General features: G+C 46.1%; 3 non-coding genes across 3 annotated transcripts; 1 reads left to right on the forward strand and 2 right to left on the reverse strand.

Annotated features, from left to right (window-relative positions):
• Window positions 1-1,996: 1,996 nt before the first annotated feature.
• TRNAS-GCU (transfer RNA serine (anticodon GCU)) lies at window positions 1,997-2,069 on the forward strand. The gene has a single exon. It is a non-coding gene; the product is annotated as a tRNA-Ser (tRNA).
• A 2,282-nt stretch (window positions 2,070-4,351) lies between these two features.
• Window positions 4,352-4,424, reverse strand: TRNAD-GUC (transfer RNA aspartic acid (anticodon GUC)). The gene has a single exon. It is a non-coding gene; the product is annotated as a tRNA-Asp (tRNA).
• A 9,348-nt stretch (window positions 4,425-13,772) lies between these two features.
• TRNAS-GCU (transfer RNA serine (anticodon GCU)) lies at window positions 13,773-13,845 on the reverse strand. Its single transcript has one exon. It is a non-coding gene; the product is annotated as a tRNA-Ser (tRNA).
• Window positions 13,846-14,266: the final 421 nt, after the last annotated feature.

The raw sequence follows: 14,266 nt of genomic DNA on the forward strand, positions 1-14,266 counted from the left end.
ACCATTTAATTTTTGGGCTTCCGTGGCGCAATGGTTAGCGCGTTCAGCTACTATTCAAAAGACTGGTGGTTTGAGCCCTCCCGGGAGCGGTGTTGTGACGTCTCAGATGTAACGTAAAAGGTCAGAGTTTTTCCACAATACCTGACGAACATTTAATTTTTGGGCTTCCGTGGCGCAATGGTTAGCGCGTTCAGCTGCAATTCAAAAGACTGGTGGTTTGAGCCCTCCCGGGAGCGGTGTTGTGACGTCTCAGATATAACGTAAAATGTCAGAGTTTTCCCACAATACCTGACGAACATTTAATTTTTGGGCTTCCGTGGCGCAATGGTTAGCGCGTTCAGCTGTTAATCGAAAGATTAGTGGTTCGAGCCCACCCGGGAGAGGTGTTGTGTGGTCTCAGATGTAGCGCAAAAAGTCAAAACTTTTCCACAATACGTGACAACCATTTAATTTCTGAGCTACCGTGGCTCAATGGTTAGCGCGTTCGGCTGTTAACAAATAGGTTGGTGGTTCGAGCCCACCCGGGAGAGGTGTTGTGTGGTCTCAGATGTAGCGCAAAAAGACAAAACTTTTCCACAATACGTGACAACCATTTAATTTCTGAGCTACCGTGGCTCAATGGTTAGCGCGTTCGGCTGTTAACAAATAGGTTGGTGGTTCGAGCCCACCCGGGTGCGGTGTTGTGGGATCTCAAATGTAACGTAGAAAGCCAAAGTTTCTCCACAGTACCTGACAACCATTTAATTTTTGGGCTTGCGTGGCGCAATGGTTAGCGCGTTCGGCTGTTAACCGAAAGGTTGTTGGTTCGAGCCTATCCGAGAGCGGTGGTATGAGGTCTCAGATATGACGTAAAAAGTCAAGGCTTTTCCACAATACCTGACGACCCTTTAATATTTAGGCTTCCGTGGCGCAATGGTTAGCGCGTTCAGCTGTTATTCACGATACCTGACAACCATTTAATTTCTGAGCTTCCGTGGCTCAATGGTTAGCGCGTTCGGCTGTTAACAAATAGGTTGGTGGTTCGATCCCATCCGGGAGCGGTGTTGTGACGTCTCAGATGTGACGTAAAAAGTCAAGGTTTTTCCACAATACCTGACAACCATTTCATTTCTGAGCTTCAAGTGGCTCAATGGTTAGCGCGTTCGGCTGTTAACCAATAGGTTGGTGGTTCGAGCCCATCCGGGAGCGGTGTTGTGACGCCTCAGATGTGAAGTAAAAAGTCAAGGTTTTTCCACAATACCTGACGACCATTTAATTTTAGGGCTTCCGTGGCGCAATGGTTAGCGCGTTCAGCAACTATTCAAAAGGATGGTGGTTTGAGCACTCCCGGGAGTGGTGTTGTGACGTCTCAGATGTAACGTAAAATGTCAGAGTTTTTCCACAATACCTGACGAACATTTAATTTTTGGGCTTCCGTGGCGCAATGGTTAGCGCGTTCAGCTGTTAATCGAAAGATTGGTGGTTCGAGCCCACCCGGGAGAGGTGTTGTGTGGTCTCAGATGTAGCGCAAAAGTCAGAACTTTTCCACAATACGTGACAACCATTTAATTTCTGAGCTTTCGTGGCTCAATGGTTAGCGCGTTCGGCTGTTAACCAATAGGTTGGTGGTTCGAGCCCACCCAGGAGCGGTGTTGTGGAGTCTCAAATGTAACGTAGAAAGCCAAAGTTTTTCCATAATACCTGACAACCATTTAATTTCTGAGCTTCCGTGGCTCAATGGTTAGCGCGTTCGGCTGTTAACCAATAGGTTGGTGGTTCGAGCCCATCCGGGAGCGGTGTTGTGATGTCTCAGATGTGACGTAAAAAGTCATGATTTTTACACAATACCTGACGAGCATTTAACTTTTGGGCTACCGTGGCGCAATGGTTAGCGCGTTCGGCTGTTTACCAATAGGTTGTTGGTTCGAGCCCATCCGGGAGCGGTGTTGTGAGGTCTCAGATGTGACGTAAAAAGTCAAGGTTTTTACACAATACCTGACGAGCATTTAACTTTTGGGCTTCCGTGGCGCAATGGTTAGCGCGTTCGGCTGCTAACCAATAGGTTGGTGGTTCGAGCCCATCCGGGAGCAGTGTTGTGTGGTCTCAGATGTGACGAGCATTTAACTTTTGGGCTTCCGCGGCGCAATGGTTAGCGCGTTCGGTTGTTAACCAATAGGTTGGTGGTTCGAACCATCCGGGAGCGGTGTTGTGAGGTCTCAGATGTGACGTAGAAAGCCAAAGTTTTTCCACAATACCTGACAACCATTTAATTTTTGGGCTTCCGTGGCGCAATGGTTAGCGTGTTCAGCTGTTAATCGAAAGATTGGTGGTTCGAGCCCACCCGGGAGAGGTGTTGTGTGGTCTAAGATGTAGCGCAAAAGTCAGAACTTTTCCACAATACGTGACAACCATTTAATTTCTGAGCTTCCGTGGCTCAATGGTTAGCGCGTTCGGCTGTTAACCAACAGGTTGGTGGTTCGAGCCCACCCAGGAGCGGTGTTGCGGAGTCTCAAATGTAACGTAGAAAGCCAAAGTTTTTCCACAATACCTGACAACCATTTAATTTCTGAGCTTCCGTGGCTCAATGGTTAGCGCGTTCGGCTGTTAACCAATAGGTTGGTGGTTCGAGCCCATCCGGGAGCGGTGTTGTGAGGTCTCAGATGTGACGTAGAAAGCCAAAGTTTTTCCACAATACCTGACAACCATTTAATTTCTGAGCTTCCGTGGCTCAATGGTTAGCGCGTTCGGCTGTTAACCAATAGGTTGGTGGTTCGAGCCCACCCAGGAGCGGTGTTGTGGAGTCTCAAATGTAACGTAGAAAGCCAAAGTTTTTCCATAATACCTGACAACCATTTAATTTCTGAGCTTCCGTGGCTCAATGGTTAGCGCGTTCGGCTGTTAACCAATAGGTTGGTGGTTCGAGCCCATCCGGGAGCGGTGTTGTGATGTCTCAGATGTGACGTAAAAAGTCATGGTTTTTACACAATACCTGACGAGCATTTAACTTTTGGGCTACCGTGGCGCAATGGTTAGCGCGTTCGGCTGTTTACCAATAGGTTGTTGGTTCGAGCCCATCCGGGAGCGGTGTTGTGAGGTCTCAGATGTGACGTAAAAAGTCAAGGTTTTTACACAATACCTGACGAGCATTTAAATTTTGGGCTTCCGTGGCGCAATGGTTAGCGCGTTCGGCTGTTAACCAATAGGTTGGTGGTTCGAGCCCATCCGGGAGCAGTGTTGTGTGGTCTCAGAAGTGACGTAAAAAGTCAAGGTTTTTACACAATACCTGACGAGCATTTAACTTTTGGGCTTCCGTGGCGCAATGGTTAGCGCGTTCGGCTGTTAACCAATAGGTTGGTGGTTCGAGCCCATCCGGGAGCGGTGTTGTGAGGTCTCAGATGTGACGTAGAAAGCCAAAGTTTTTCCACAATACCTGACAACCATTTAATTTTTGGGCTTCCGTGGCGCAATGGTTAGCGCGTTCAGCTGTTAATCGAAAGATTGGTGGTTCGAGCCCACCCGGGAGAGGTGTTGTGTAACATTTTACGTTACATCTGAGACGTCACAACACCGTTCCCGGGAGGGCTCAAACCACCAGTCTTTTGAATAGTTGCTGAACGCGCTAACCACTGCGCCACTGAAGCCCAAAAATTTAATGGTCGTCAGGTATTGTGGAAAAACCTTGACTTTTTACTTCACATCTGAGACGTCACAACACCGCTCCCGGATGGGATCGAACCACCAACCTATTTGTTAACAGCCGAACGCGCTAACCATTGAGCCACGGAAGCTCAGAAATTAAATGGTTGTCAGGTATAGTGAATAACAGCTGAACGCGCTAACCATTGCGCCACGGAAGCCTAAATATTAAAGGGTCGTCAGGTATTGTTGAAAAGCCTTGACTTCTTACGTCATATCTGAGAACTCACAACACCGCTCCCGGATAGGCTCGAACCAACAACCTTTCGGTTAACAGCCGAACGCGCTAACCATTGCGCCACGGACGCCAAAAAATTAAATGGTCGTCAGGTATTGTGGAAAAACTTTGGCTTTCTACGTTACATTTGAGATCCCAAAACACCGCTCCCGGGTGGGCTCGAACCACCAACCTATTGATTAACAGCCGAACGCGCTAACCATTGAGCCACGGAAGCTCAGAAAATAAATGATCGTCAGGTATTGTGGAAAAACTTTGGCTTTCTACGTTACATTTGAGATCCCAAAACACCGCTCCCGGGTGGGCTCGAACCACCAACCTATTGATTAACAGCCGAACGCGCTAAGCATTGAGCTACGGAAGCTCAGAAAATAAATGGTTATCAAGAATTATGGAAAAGGTTTGACTTTTCACGCTACATCTGAGACCTCACAACACCGCTCCCGGATGGGCTCGAACCACCAACCTTTCGGATGACAGCCGAACGCGCTAACCATTGCGCCACGGAAGCCCAAAATTGAAATGGTCGTCAGGTATGGTGGAAAAAACCTTGACTTTTTACGTCACATCTGAGACGTCACAACACCGCTCCCGGATGGGCTCGAACCACCAACCTATTGGTTAACAGCCGAACACGCTAACTATTGAGCCACGGAAGCTCAGAAATTAAATGGATGTCAGGTATTGTGGAAAAGTTATGACTTTTTACGTTACATCTGAGACCCTACAACACCTCTCCCGGGTGGGCTCGAACCACCAACCTTTCGGTTAACAGCCGAACGCGCTAACCATTGCGCCACGGAAGCCCAAAAAGCTAATGGTCGTCAGGTATTGTGGAAAAACTTTGGCTTTCTACGTTACATTTGAGATCCCACAACACCACTCCCGGGTGGGCTCGACCCACCAACCGATTGGTTAACAGCCGAACGCGCTAACCATTGAGCCACGGAAGCTCAGAAATTAAATGGTTGTCACGTATTGTGGAAAAGTTTTGACTTTTCACGCTACATCTGAGACCCCACAACACCTCTCCCGGGTGGGCTCGAACCACTAATTTTTCGTTTAACAGCCGAACGCGCTAACCATTGCGCCACGGACGCCAAAAAATTAAATGGTCGTCAGGTATTGTGGAAAAACTTTGGCTTTCCACGTTACATTTGAGATCCCAAAACACCGCTCCCGGGTGGGCTCGAACCACCAACCTATTGGTTAACAGCCGAACGCGCTAACCATTGAGCCACGGAAGCTCAGAAAATAAATGATCGTCAGGTATTGTGGAAAAACTTTGGCTTTCTACGTTACATTTGAGATCCCAAAACACCGCTCCCGGGTGGGCTCGAACCACCAACCTATTGGTTAACAGCCGATCGCGCTAACCATTGAGCCACGGAAGCTCAGAAAATAAATGGTTATCACGAATTATGGAAAAGGTTTGACTTTTCACGTTACATCTGAGACCTCACAACACCTCTCCCGGGTGGGCTCGAACCACCAACCTTTCGGTTAACAGCCGAACGCGCTAACCATTGCGCCACGGAAGCCCAAAAAGCTATTGGTCGTCAGGTATTGTGGAAAAACTTTGGCTTTCTACGTTACATTTGACATCCCACAACACCACTCCCGGCTGGGCTCGACCCACCAACCGATTGGTTAACAGCCGAACGCGCTAACCATTGAGCCACTGAAGCTCAGAAATTAAATGGTTGTCACGTATTGTGGAAAAGTTTTGACTTTTTACGCTACATCTGAGACCCCACAACACCTCTCCCGGGTGGGCTCGAACCACCAGCCTTTCGATTAACAGCTGAACGCGCTAACCATTGAACCACGGAAGATCAGAAATTAAATGGTCGTCAGGTATTGTGGAAAAACGTTGGCTTTCTACGTTACAGTTGAGATCCCAAAACACCGCTCCCGGGTGGGCTCGAACCACCAACCTATTAGTTAACAGCCGAACGCGCTAACCATCGAGCCACGGAAGTTCAGAAAATAAATGGTTATTACGTATTGTGGAAAAGATTTGAATTTTTACGCTAAATCTGGGACCACACAGCAACTCTTCTGGGTGGGCTCGAACCACCAACCTTTCGGTTGACAGCTGAACGCGCTAACCATTGAACCACGGAAGATCAGAAATTAAATGGTTGTCAGGTATTGTGGAAAAGTTATGACTTTTCACGCTACATCTGAGACCCCACAACACCTCTTCCGGGTGGGCTCGAACGACCAACCTTTCGGTTAACAGCCGAACGCGCTAACCATTGCGCCACGGAAGCCAAAAATTAAATGGTCGTCATTTATTGTGGAAACACATTGACTTTTTACGTCACATCTGAGACCTCACAACACCGTTCCCGGGTGGGCTCGAACCACCAACCTATTGGTTAACAGCCGAACGCGCTAACCATTGAGCCACGGAAGCCCAAAAATTAAATGGTCGTCAGGTATTGTGGAAAAACATTTGCTACTTACGTTACATCTGAGACCCCACAACACCTCTCCCGGGTGGGCTCGAACCACTTATTTTTCGTTTAACAGCCGAACGCGCTAACCATTGCGCCACGGACGCCAAAAAATTAAAAGGTCGTCAGGTATTGTGGAAAAACTTTGGCTTTCCACGTTACATTTGAGATCCCAAAACACCGCTCCCGGGTGGGCTCGAACCACCAACCTATTGGTTAACAGCCGAACGCGCTAACCATTGAGCCACGGAAGCTCAGAAATTAAATGATCGTCAGGTATCGTGGAAAAACTTTGGCTATCTACGTTACATTTGAGATCCCAAAACACCGCTCCCGGGTGGGCTCGAACCACCAACCTATTGGTTAACAGCCGAACGCGCTAACCATTGAGCCACGGAAGCTCAGAAAATAAATGGTTATCACGAATTATGGAAAAGGTTTGACTTTTCACGTTACATCTGAGACCTCACAACACCGCTCCCGGATGGGCTCGAACCACCAACCTTTCGGTTAACAGCCCAACGCGCTAACCATTGCGCCACGGAAGCCCAAAAATTAAATGGTCGTCAGGTATTATGGAAAAACATTTGCTATTAACGTTACATCTTAGACCCCACAACACCTCTCCCGGGTGGGCTCGAAACACTAACCTTTCGGTTAACAGCCGAACGCAATAACCATGGCGCCACGGACGCCCAAAATTTAAATGGTCGCCAGGTATTGTGGAAAAACTTTGGCTTTCTACGTTACATTTGAGATTCCAAAACACCGTTCCCGGGTGGGCTCGAACCACCAACCTATTGGTTAACAGCCGAACGCGCTAACCATTGAGCCACGGAAGCTCAGAAAATAAATGGTCGTCAGGTATTGTGGAAAAACGTTGGCTTTCTACGTTACATTTGAGATCGCAAAACACCGCTCCCGGGTGGGCTCGAACCACCAACCTATTAGTTAACTGCCGAACGCGCTAACCATCGAGCCACGGAAGTTCAGAAAATAAATGGTGGTCAGGTATTTTGGAAAAACTTTGGCTTTCTACGTTACATTTGAGATTCCAAAACACCGTTCCCGAGTGGGCTTGAACCACCAACCTATTGGTTAACAGCCGAACGCGCTAACCATTGAGCCACGTAAGCTCAGAAAAAAATGATCGTCAGGTATTGTGGAAAAACTTTGGCTTTCTACGTTACATTTGAGATCCCAAAACACCGCTCCCGGGTGGGCTCGAACCAACAACCTATTGTTTAACAGCCGAACGCGCTAACCATTGAGCCACAGAAGCTCAGAAAACAAATGGTTATTACGTATTGTGGAAAAGTTTTGAATTTTTACGCTAAATCTGGGACCACACAGCAACTCTTCTGGGTGGGCTCGAACCACCAACCTTTCGGTTGACAGCTGAACGCGCTAACCATTGAACCACGGAAGATCAGAAATTAAATGGTTGTCAGGTATTGTGGAAAAGTTATGACTTTTCACGCTACATCTGAGACCCCACAACACCTCTTCCGGGTGGGCTCGAACGACCAACCTTTCGGTTAACAGCCGAACGCGCTAACCATTGCGCCACGGAAGCCAAAAATTAAATGGTCGTCATTTATTGTGGAAACACATTGACTTTTTACGTCACATCTGAGACCTCACAACACCGTTTCCGGGTGGGCTCGAACCACCAACCTATTGGTTAACAGCCGAACGCGCTAACCATTGAGCCACGGAAGCTCAGAAAATAAATGGTCGTCAGGTATTGTGGAAAAACTTTGGCTTTCTACGTTACATTTGAGATCCCAAAACACCGCTCCCGAGTGGGCTCGAATCACCAACCTGTTGGTTAACAGCCGAACGCGCAAACCATTGAGCCCCTGAAGCTCAGAAAATAAATGGTTGTCAGGTATTGTTGAAAAGTTACGACTTTTCACGCTTCATCTGAGACCCCACAAAACCTCTTCCGGGTCGGCTCGAACCACCAACCTTTCGATTAACAGCTGAACGCGCTAACCATTGCGCCACGGAAGCCCAAAAATTAAATGTTCGTCAGGTATTGTGGAAAAACTCTGACATTTTACGTTACATCTGAGACCTCACAACACCGCTCCCGGATGGGCTAGAACCACCAACCTATTGGTTAACAGACGAACGCGCTAACCATTGAGCCACGGAAGCTCAGAAATTAAATGGTTGTCAGGTATTGTAGAAAAGTTTCGACTTTTCACGCTACATCTGAGACCCCACAAAACCTCTCTCGATTGGGCTCGAACCACCAACCTTTCAATTAACAGCTGAACGCACTGACCATTGTGCCAATGAAGCCCAAAAATTAAATTTTCGTCAGGTATTGAGGTAAAACTTTAACTTTCTACTTCACATCTGAGACCTCACAACACCGCTCCCGGATGGGCTCGAACCACCAAGCTTTTCGTTAACAGCCGAACGCGCTAACCATTGAACCACGGAAGATCAGAAATTAAATGGTTGTCAGGTATTGTGGAAAAGTAATGACTTTTCACGCTACATCTGAGACCCCACAACACCTCTTCCGGGTGGGCTCGAACGACCAACCTTTCGTTTAACAGCCGAACGCGCTAACCATTGCGCCACGGAAGCCAAAAATTAAATGGTCGTCATTTATTGTGGAAACACATTGACTTTTTACGTCACATCTGGGACCTCACAACACCGTTCCCGGGTGGGCTCGAACCACCAACCTATTGGTTAACAGCCGAACGCGCTAACCATTGCGCCACGGAAGCCAAAAATTAAATGGTCGTCACTTATTGTGGAAACACATTGACTTTTTACGTCACATCTGGGACCTCACAACACCGTTCCCGGGTGGGCTCGAACCACCAACCTATTGGTTAACAGCCGAACGCGCTAACCATTGAGCCCCGGAAGCTCAGAAAATAAATGGTTGTCAGGTATTGTTGAAAAGTTACGACTTTTCACGCTACATCTGAGACCCCACAAAACCTCTTCCGGGTCGGCTCGAACCACCAACCTTTCGATTAACAGCTGAACGCGCTAACCATTGCGCCACGGAAGCCCAAAAATTAAATGTTCGTCAGGTATTGTGGAAAAACTTTAACTTTTTACTTCACATCTGAGACCTCACAACACCGCTCCCGGATGGGCTCGAACCACCAAGCTTTCGGTTAACAGCCGAACGCGCTAACCATTCGCCACGGACGCCCAAAAATTAAATTGTCGTCAGGTATTGTGGAAAAACTTTGGCTATCTACGTTACATTTGAGATCCAACAAGTTGGGAAAACCAAAATATTACCTCTCCGAGTCAAGAGGTCTACTACTACAAACTTATTTACCTAGATATGGAATTATTTCACTTTTTTGAAGTAAAAGTTTACGAAATATTGAAGCAGTATTCCAAACATAGTGAATGTACAGTAAAGCAGACGACATTTTACATCCAAATCTTGGACACATGGAAATCAGTCAATGGGGAAAAGAACAGGAAATGAAGTCTACGCTTCAGCTGTTTACCGTATATTCTGATAGCTACATTCACAACTGGTTTGCAGTGTAAACACTATCGTCTCGTCTCACCTCAACAATATTCTTAATTTGCCAACATGAATGTTAACGTTAAATAACACCAAAGCTGAATTGTAGCTAGACGCTCTAATAGTCAATACGCACCATAAAGGGAATAATAAGTCTGTACCTACTACCCGTTTACCACAAGCCCTTTTACTAATCTAATTGCCACCATCTTTTCTTCTATTTTAAAATCTTAACCTGATTATTTAAGAGTGTATTTAACTTTCGGCTCACTCTGAACCGTTAATGTCTCTTCATTTCAGAGACGAAAATCAAAGCCAAAAGTTTACTTCACCTCAGGCCTCAATTAATTACTCTTTGTTTCACTAAGCCTATTGCGGATAATGCGCGCTTGTTATACCCGCCGGAGTCTAGGTCTTAGTTTTCTTCATGAAATCACTAAACCAAGGATTATTCTATATACAGTTGTAGTATAGCTTAAGTAATATATAAACAACCATTTCAAATAACAATATTAAAAAAAATCTTTGGAATATCAAAATGAAACAGAGCTTTAAAGCTACAAAAGTACTAAATACATCATAATTACGAAAAATACTTCCACATATTCACTTTATATTATGGAATAAGGGAATATTAAGGTTCTGTATGATTTCTTAACACATCAACACAAGGCTAACTGCTAACGCGACGCACTAGTGTAACAATGGACGGACACACACACAGACAAAAACATAGACTGCTTTTTAACTCTTTCCGTATTAATTTTGAGTTGAGAAAAGAGATTATCTTAAATATTAAAATAAATATAATTAATATTAAATATTTTCTTCGTCAGTTGTTTGCCTTATTGAGCGTTACATCGTTTTGATAAAGAACAATTAAACATTCTTGAGAGACCTGACTAATATTGGCGTTTGAAATGAAGCATACGCCCGTTGCGTCGCCTTACTCAAATAGGTAGTATATAAGGGTGTCGAACTACACTTCAAAGCAAGAACAACCGCAATTGCGAAAACCTTTGGTGGACAACCCACCTTAGGGAGGCTAGACGTTTCTCGTAACCCTAGCTGATCGCCGCGAATGTCTTAATTCAAACGATGACGATGGAGTAGAAGCCAGGTGTGCAGACTGGTGTCCATGTGGGATGGACAAAAACAAAGACTAGCAGATGGTGGTGTAGAAGCCAGGTGTACAGACTGGTATCCATGTGAGATGGACAAAAACAAAGACCAGAAGATGGTGGTGTTAGAAGCCAGTGTGTACAGACTGGTGTCCATGTGGGATGGACAATGACCAGAAGATGGTGGTGTTAGAAGCCAGTAAGTACAGACTGGTGTCCATGTGGGATGGACAAAAACAAAGACCAGAAGATGGTGGTGTTAGAAGCCAGTGTGTTCAGACTGGTGTCCATGTGGGGTGGACAATGACCAGAAGATGGTGGTGTTAGAAGCCAGTAAGTACAGACTGGTGTCCGTGTGGGATGGACAAAGACCAGAAGATGGTGGTGTGAGAACTCAAGTAGAGTAGCCATTTCCGTGACTGTGAAAGCAGTTCGGAAATGGCGAACACGTTTGCTCCGATTTGGAAACTGCGAACGCGTTCACGTGGGTGTAACAACAGACACACACACAGACACACACACAGACAGACAGACACACACGATCGTTACAGAGCCTCTCCGTGACATACGTCACTCGGAGAGGTAAAAACACCGCTCCCGGGTGGGCTCGACCCACCAACCTATTGGTTAACAGACGAACGCGCTAACCATTGAGCCACGAAAGCTCAGAAAATAAATGGTTATCACGTATTATCAGGGGTAAATAACGAAAGGAGTTAGAGACGCTAGCTTCCGTAGTGTAGAATACAGTGGGACCTTGAAACGTCATAGAATTTGTAACTAACGTAGTGCCATCTTTGGAACTGTATTGTAAATAAGAGCAGAACCTTAAAAGTTTTGCCTTAAAATCTCGCACAGCAAGGTATTCTGGGTAAAGTAAAATGGCGGGTGTCGAACTGTCGATGTTGTGAAGTCGTCTCATAAATCAACCCAATATAATTATTATATTCAATCGCGAGTAAACAGCAATTTAAAGAAGAAAGATAAGTCATCAATTTGCAATTTGAAGCCGGGGAAATCCTCAAAATGTGATCAAACTCTTTTTGCCGTAAGTGCGCGGTTACAGAGTCGGCCCAGTGAGCCAAGGCTTAGTGGGAACTGTGGGATCAGGATCATCGACTGTATCTGTGACTAAAGAAATTAAATCAACTAAAACTGTATTGAAGGATGCAAAAACGACATTTAATTCCATTTCATTATCGAATAAGGAATTTACCAACTTTAAAGTTACCTGTTTCTAATTCAAGTGCACCTTAATGAATAAACTTTACTCTAACCCTAATTGTCACTCAGTCGTAAGCAGACGAACACTAGCAGACGAATGCTAGCAGACAGGAGAAAATCGATATCCCAGCATGCCTTTCGAAACTTTGCTGCCACGCTATTGGTTGGAAAATATCATACTTATTTTGAATTATAGGCGGCGCGACCGAGGCGTTTTCTCTTTTCTGTGTCTACGTTTGAAAGTCCCACTGTATTCTACACTACGGAAGCTAGCGTCTCTAACTCCTTTCGTTATTTACCCCTGGTATTATGGAAAAAGTTTGACTTTTCACTCTACATCTGGGACCTCACAACACCGCTCCCGGATGGGCTCGAACCACCAACCTTTCGATTAACAGCCGAACGCGCTAACCATTGAGCCACGGAAGCTCAGAAATTAAATGGTTGTCACGTATTGTGGAAAAGTTTTGACTTTTTACGCTACATCTGAGACCCCACAACACCTCTCCCGGGTGGGCTCGAACCACCAACCATTCGATTAACAGCTGAACGCGCTAACCATTGCGCCACGGAAGCCCAAAAATTAAATGCTCGTCAGATATTGTAAAAAAACTCTGACATTTTACGTTACATCTGAGACGTCACAACACCGCTCCCGGGAGGGCTCGAACCACCAACCTATTGGTTAACAGCCGAACGCGCTAACCATTGAGCCACGGAAGCCCAAAAATTAAATGGTTGACGGGTATTGTGGAAAAGTTTTGACTTTTAACACTACATCTGAGACTCCACAACACTTCTCCCGGGTGGGCTCGAACCACCAACCTTTCGATTAACAGCTGAACGCGTTAACCATTTCGCCACGGAAGCCCGAAAATTAAATGCTTGTCAGGTATTGTGTAAAAACCTTGACTTTTTACGTCACATCTGAGACCTCACAACACCGCTCCCGGATGGGCTAGAACCACCAACCTTTCGATTAACAGCCGAACGCGCTAACCATTGAGCCACGGAAGCTCAGAAATTAAATGGTTGTAAGGTATTGTGGATAAGTTATGACTTTTCACGTTACATCTCAGACCCTACAACACCTCTCCCGGGTGGGCTCGAACCACCAACCATTCGATTAACAGCTGAACGCGCTAACCATTGCGGCACGGAAGCCCAAACATTAAATGCTCGTCAGGTATTGTGGAAAAACTCTGACATTTTACGTTACATCTGAGACGTCAAAACACCGCTCCCGAATGGGCTCGAACCACCAACCTATTGGTTAACAGCCGAACGCGCTAACCATTGAGCCACGGAAGCTCAGAAATTTAATGGTTGTCGGGTATTGTGGAATAGTTTTGACTTTTTACACTACATCTGAGACCCCACAACACTTCTCCCGGGTGGGCTCGAACCACCAACCTTTCGATTAACAGCTGAACGCGTTAACCATTGCGCCACGGAAGCCCAAAAATTAAATGCTCGTCAGGTATTGTGTAAAAACCTTGACTTTTTACGTCACATCTGAGACCTCACAACACCGCTCCCGGATGGGCTCGAACCACCAACCTATTGGTTAGCAGCCGAACGCGCTAACCATTGCGCCACGGAAGCCCAAAAATTAGATGGTCGTCAGGTATTGTGGAAAAACTTTGGCTTTCTACGTTACAATTGAGATCCCACAACACCGCTCCCGGGTGGGCTCGAACCACCAACCTATTGGTTAACAGCCGAACGCGCTAACCATTGAGCCACTGAAGCTCAGAAATAAAATGGTTGACACGTATTGTGGAAAAGTTTTGACTTTTTACGCTACATCTGAGACCCCACAACACCTCTCCCGGGTGGGCTCGAACCACCAACCTTTCGATTAACAGCTGAACGCGCTAACCATTGCGCCACGGAAGCCCAAAAATTAAATGCTCGTCAGGAATTGTGGAAAAACTCTGACATTTTACGTTACATCTGAGACGTCACAACACCGCTCCCGGGAGGGCTCGAACCACCAACCTATTGGCTAACAGCCGAACGCACT

Source organism: Phalangium opilio, unplaced genomic scaffold (genome assembly GCF_054372755.1).
Source record: "Phalangium opilio isolate 3A_F unplaced genomic scaffold, DU_Popi_V2 ptg000021l_1, whole genome shotgun sequence".
NCBI classification, from domain to species: domain Eukaryota; kingdom Metazoa; phylum Arthropoda; class Arachnida; order Opiliones; family Phalangiidae; genus Phalangium; species Phalangium opilio.